General features: G+C 40.1%; 1 protein-coding gene across 2 annotated transcripts in view; it reads left to right on the top strand.

Annotated features, from left to right (window-relative positions):
• Positions 1-6,000, top strand: part of POLA1 (DNA polymerase alpha 1, catalytic subunit) — a 330,395-nt gene that overhangs the window by 260,965 nt on the left and 63,430 nt on the right. The window lies entirely within an intron of this gene.

Raw genomic sequence — 6,000 nt, 5'->3', positions numbered from 1 at the left:
TAAAGTAAGCATAGGCAACGTAATCATTGGGCCTACAAAAACCAGATATTACCACAAAAAAATAGACCTGGAGTGTGTCTCTGCTGTTCACTAAAAGCCTAGGTTCATTTTGAAAGAGAGGAATGGGGTGGAGTTCTTTTATTGACTCCATCCTAAGAGTGGATAGGCGCCTCAGCCATATGATCAGGTGCTGCCTGGAGCCCTTTGCACCCGATGTTTCCTTCTACAAGACTTGCAAGCACTGTGGGACTTAATGGGTCTGGGAAAAGCTTTGTTACATAACTTAAAGTATTTGAAAATGTCATGACAAGTGCATGTTTTTTCTCCTACCTGAAAATCACATTGACAACTTTTCTATTAGATGTAGAAAATAAAAAAGGCAAATTTACACATTTTTCTTATTAGTTGCCTACAGAGTGTTTATGTTGTTTGTCAGTGAATATCAATTCAATGTTTTGCTGGTCGGTGTTGGGACTGGAGACACCCTCAACAGCATATAAAAACCTACAAAAATTGCTGGATTTCCTCACATACCAATCTCCATGGTGCCCTTGATTTGGTCTCCCTGTTTTCAATTCTAGTCATAATTGACTTCAGTTTTTACATCTATAAGGTAAGCTAGAAATTATTTTTAGAAATGTGCTGACTTACTTAGTTTTGCTGTCCTTTAATATAAAACATTTTGCAACTAATGAAGAGTTGGTTCAGATATTATTAGTATCTTGTGTTTAGATGTTCAGCAAGGACTTGGCCTGTCTCCACAGTCTATTTTTCATGAACTAGTAAGATTTGTATACAGAAGGTGTTCCTTCTGTTCATTAATAACTAGGTTCTGGAACTTCTATTCATAACTAATATTTTTCCCATATTTACTGGTAATGCCATTAATAGCTGTTGTGTTTTGTTACCCCCAAAGACCTTTCCTTTAAAATAGTTATGATTTGAGAAAATAAGCTAGTGCATCATTTTCTGATGAATACATTGTCTGTTTTTCTCAGGCCTCTTACATCTTTCTGAGTATCACTATGTGAGAACCTGCTCCCCCATGACTTATTTCTAAATGTAGCCTTCCTTGATTGTCCCCTAGATGTTCTTAGACTCCAAAGGGAGTGAATTTTCTTCTCTACAGCTCTAAAATTCCTATCTGAGAGGCTCTGTCAATCTTTTGAGGTCAACACTTTTCAAAACATCCAGTGGCACTTAGAGACATGTAGAAGAGTGATCTGGAAAGTCACCCGAGGCTTAGCCCAGCTTCTTAAAGAACATCAAGGAGTTCACATTGCTCCTCCTGAAGTAAGGGGGACTAGAATAGCCATTTGGAAGCTGCTTGCTTGGCAAATGGGAAAGTGTTGACAGGATCTCTACATTCACACAGGTTCCTGTAGTCCCATTTCACAAGTTTAAGAATTGGAATACGTTTTGATTATTGTTTATAATTAATATACTGCCCAACAGTGCAGGGCAAAAACAGCACCACGTGAATTATTTGTTGGTTCTTTTGAATTTCAGAAAGCTAAAGAAAATAGGGGCCTGCGTTATGGCACAGCAGGTAAAGTCATTGCCTGCAATGCCGGCATACGATAGCGGTGCCAGTTCAGATCCAGTCTACTCTACTTCCTCTCCAGCTCCCTGTTGATGTGCCTAGGAAAGCAGTGGAAGATGGCCCAAATGCTTGGGCTCCTGTACCTGCATGGGATACCTAGTAAAGCTCCTGGCTTCCGGCTTTCACCTGGCCCAGCCCTGGCCCTTGTCTATTTGGAGAGTGAACCGGTGGATGGAAGATTCATTCATATTCTCTCTCTCTCTCTGTAAATCTAGCTTTCAAATAAATAAATAAATCCTTTTTAAAAAAGAAAGCTAAAGAAAGTAAAACAAGAGTATAAACTGTACTCATGTGTATCCAACAGAAGAAACTTCATGAAATGTTCCAAAATCCCTTTTGTTCTATTGGATTTTATAGGTTGAAACTATTTTCCTTTGAACATCCTTCTGCTCATTTCCTATTCCTAAAAATGTATGTATGAGTGAGTTAACTAGAATTTACATGCTCAGGGCATTTTCAGATCCTGCACTAATCCAAGTGGTTTTTATGCCTAAGAGTGTGGCCCAAGAGCAGAGATTTCCTGACATATGACTTCACTGAAGAGTTACCTGGGACATAGTAAAAATCCAATCCATAGTAAAAGTCCAAATCCATGAATCATATGCTCTACTGTGGGATAGAGCTTGGAAAGCTATACTTTTCAGAAAGTCCTCCCAGCTAATTCTGACCTGCAGCCAAGTTTGATAGCCCCTGTCCAGGGTATTCTGAGCAGATCACTTGGATGATTGCTAAACAAAAGTGAATAGAATATAAGTTGTAGTCTTTTATAGTACAGAAGAAAACAATTGTGGGGGAAATTCCATAAATTTAAATGAATGTAACCTATATAAATTTGCTTCTTGCTTTCTGAGTCAGAGTGAAATTCTCTCTTAGGATTTGCCATTCAAGGGGGACCTGCTATAAAAATGGATTTAAAATCTGTAGGAACCGGAGGACAAACATATTTATTCAATTTGGACCAAGGCCAGAGCACCAGTAGATGTTAACATCAGAAGCCCTGTGAAAAATGACAGTCGTTACACACAGAGTTATATCATTGAGTATGGGCTCTAAGTATCATCTGTCAACAAGTGCCATGTAGCTGGGGTGTGAAGTATTGACTGTAGACTCTCCCTTACTGTCACTGCCTAGCAACACTTCCTTCCCGAGATTGTTTTACCATTTCCATTATAAAGCCTATATTTTAAGGGTTGTAACTGGATGGTGGTTTTAATTTTTTGTTTGAAACTTGGCAATTTGACTTGGAAAAAACACGTACACATTATTTGAAAGATGTTTATTTATTTTTACAGTGCGAAGTAGCTCTGTCAAAGCTTTTTCTGTGCTTTGCTTTCAAATGAAAGTTTACAGGCCATTAGTCCATAATGTGAATTAACCCCATTTGGTATTTTTCCCTTTCCTTTAAAATGGTGAAGGACTGTTATTCACTTTGGTGAAGTGTTTACTGCATATTCACTGTAACTACATAACATTTTAAAAATCGTATTTCTGTGAGGCTTTGGCATTATTATTGTAACTGCTCCAGAATGTACACAGATGGCATAATGGATCCAAAGGAGGTTTTAGAGGAACACTGTGGCAATATATGAAGTAAAAACCTATTTCCAGGATTTCAGCACAAAGTGGTCCCATTTCACTGCCTCATCCCATGGTGCCTTGGCCTGAGTAGGGATAAGTGAACAGTTTGGGGAAACCTGAATCAGTTCAAGTCTTTGCCCAACTTTCTAAATTAAGTCTGCTTACAAATGCAGACTCGCTTTTCTCAACTGAGCCTTTTTGTTGTTTATTCAGCAACAACAAAAACAACATCCGTATCATTCCTATTACGCTTTGAATACCATCCTTCATGTGAGAGGAATGGAATGGATGGTCAACTCTCAGCTGCCCTGGAGGAGCTTAGAGTCTGCTGAGAAAAGATCGGTAAATGTTGTATGGCCTGAGTGCCACCACCAGTCTGCTCCAGTTGTAGACGCAGAGACTGGGAGCCACTAGCTGCCTTTTCACTTCAGTGTTTATTTGCTCTTTCTTTATTTCCAGAAAGAAACTTCTTTTCTGTTCCTATTCTCTCCTTAGATACTTAGGTCCTCTGAACTCTGTCAGCTGTTTGTGATAGGATGTGATCGTCTGCCAGGGCTGCCTGACTTCAACAACAGGGCTGCAGCCTAGATATCCAGGGATGAAGGGTTGACTTCTTCCACGGCCTTTCTCCGTGGCTTGCAAATGACCATTTTCTCTGTGTCGTCACCGGTGTTCCTCTCTGTGCCTGATCTCCTCATATTATAAGGACGCCGGTCGTTCTGGATGAGGGCCCACCCAAATGGCCTCATTTTCACATAACTGCTTCTTTGAGGGCCCTATTTCCAAATGTAGTCACGTTTTGTGGTACAGAGTTGAAGACTTCCTACAGTATGGATTTTGGAGGGGAGGGAGCACGTTTCAGCCCATAGCAAATGGTCTACTTGGTGACTCTCTCTCTAAACCCCTTTGAACATGTTGCATTTGTCTCTGCCAGAATTGGAACACTAGGATTTAGGACTCTACTGAAGAAAGGAATTAGAGTTGTAGCGTATGGATAAGGATGATTTAACCTTGGGAAATGTCTCTGTTATGAAGCCTGACTTCCCAGCAGGAATCTCCAGGTCACCCTTTTTCGTGCCTGGGACCTCTAGTGCCCCAGCCTCAGGAGCAGCTTCTGTTAACATGCTGTGCTCCGTGCTCCTCTCAGCCTGGTGAAGCCTTGCGCTCACTTCCCCCTCTTAAGCTCACTCTCTTTCTGTAGTAGTACTTTTCTTCTTCAGCGTTTCAGTTTCTTGGTACTGTCTCTTCTGCCTTTTCTTGAGGCTTCATTGTCATATATGTAGGCATTTCTTGTTTCCATTAGTGCCACTCCGAGCTAGGCTGTTCCTTTGCAAGGTACTTTATAGTTTACTGTGGTCCTTTCACACGTGGAACTCAAGTCCTCTCAACAGCCCTGTGAGGCAGCAGTGGATTGTGCTGGGTATATTGATGGCAGATTTGACACATGTAAATATAAATTCTCTTCCTTTGCATTCCCACAGCAACCTCTGAATGCCCTTCTCATAGTTCTTACCCTGAATTGCTGCGCTTTACTTTCTCTTCTGCTAAGTTCATGGAAGCAGAGGGTTGTGTCTGGGCTAGCTATGCTTTGCCCATGGTAGCTAGCTCACTAAACATTTCTTAAATTCAATCTTAGTGGAAAATGAAGCCACCAAGGCAATTTTAAAGATTTTTAGAGGAATCAGTCCTGGGAAACAGTTGTGCCCCTGAATGGACTGCATTGTGAAATAAAGTTCTAGAGCCTACTGTAGTGCTTGGCTTGACTCAGATGTGCTATAAATTAAAGTGACTGAAGTTCCTTGACATTGCAGATTTCATGTCACTTACTTTAGTTCTTTGCCAGTGATACTGAAGGCAAGTGACGGTGTTGTAGGAGTATCTGTGCTTTGCCTAATGCCAAATTGGGACTGAACTGAAAGAATATTGGGTCACTTGACTGGTGCGTGAGCCAAGCTGACTGCTCCTTACCTTCACTGCCATAACGTCCTGTTCTCTGCTCTCCATCAACTAGTTACACTCAGCAAGTTGTAATAATTGTGTTACTCAAAGGGAAATGGTCTCCAAAAGAAAGACAACAGCTAGTATTGGAAAGTAAAGGGATCTAAAAGTGTACTATGTATTTTTAAGCCCCAAAATAAGAGTTGTATAGAAGAAATTATATGCATTACTAAAAATGGAACTTGGAGATTTCTTAGGGTATCTTGCCAGGTCCCTTCTCAGTGTTAAGGATTTCTACTCTATTTCCCAAACTGCTAAAGCAAAAGTACAAGAGTTTTATCATTGTTAAAGTACTGAAATCAAAGTAGCAGAGAGCCCCTAGAATCCTCTCTAAGCCAGCTGACATTCTCATAATTTACTCTGTTAAATCCTTGGAAGATATTCAAAAGCAGGCTATGTCAGAGAGTGCCTAGCTGATCCGTTTCATCTTATGCTACGTTTCAAGCCTGCAGTTTGGGTTATTTCCCTGAAACACTAACTGTTGAATTTTCAAGATTAGCTTTATACCTGCTTTTAATAAATGATAAATGGTAAAACACATATACACAAAAAGCAATTTACATTTACCAGATACATATAAAAGTAATCATTCACTTAAACACCATGTTTCTCTTCTTAGTTATGCTTTTTATAATTGTGAAAAACATTTTTCTCTATGAAAATAGATTTAGAGATGGGCAGCTTTAAATTTTATTTTCCTTTGGTTTCATTTTCTGGCATATATATCATATTACATATAATATATAAAATGATCGCCGGCGCCGCGGCTCACTAGGCTAATCCTCCGCCTTGCGGCGCCGGCACACCGGGTTCTAGTCCCA

The sequence above is a fragment of the Lepus europaeus genome, chromosome X (assembly GCF_033115175.1).
Source record: "Lepus europaeus isolate LE1 chromosome X, mLepTim1.pri, whole genome shotgun sequence".
NCBI classification, from domain to species: Eukaryota; Metazoa; Chordata; class Mammalia; order Lagomorpha; family Leporidae; genus Lepus; species Lepus europaeus.
Note: the sequence above shows the minus strand (reverse complement) of the source record. Positions and strands in the feature narration are given on the sequence as shown.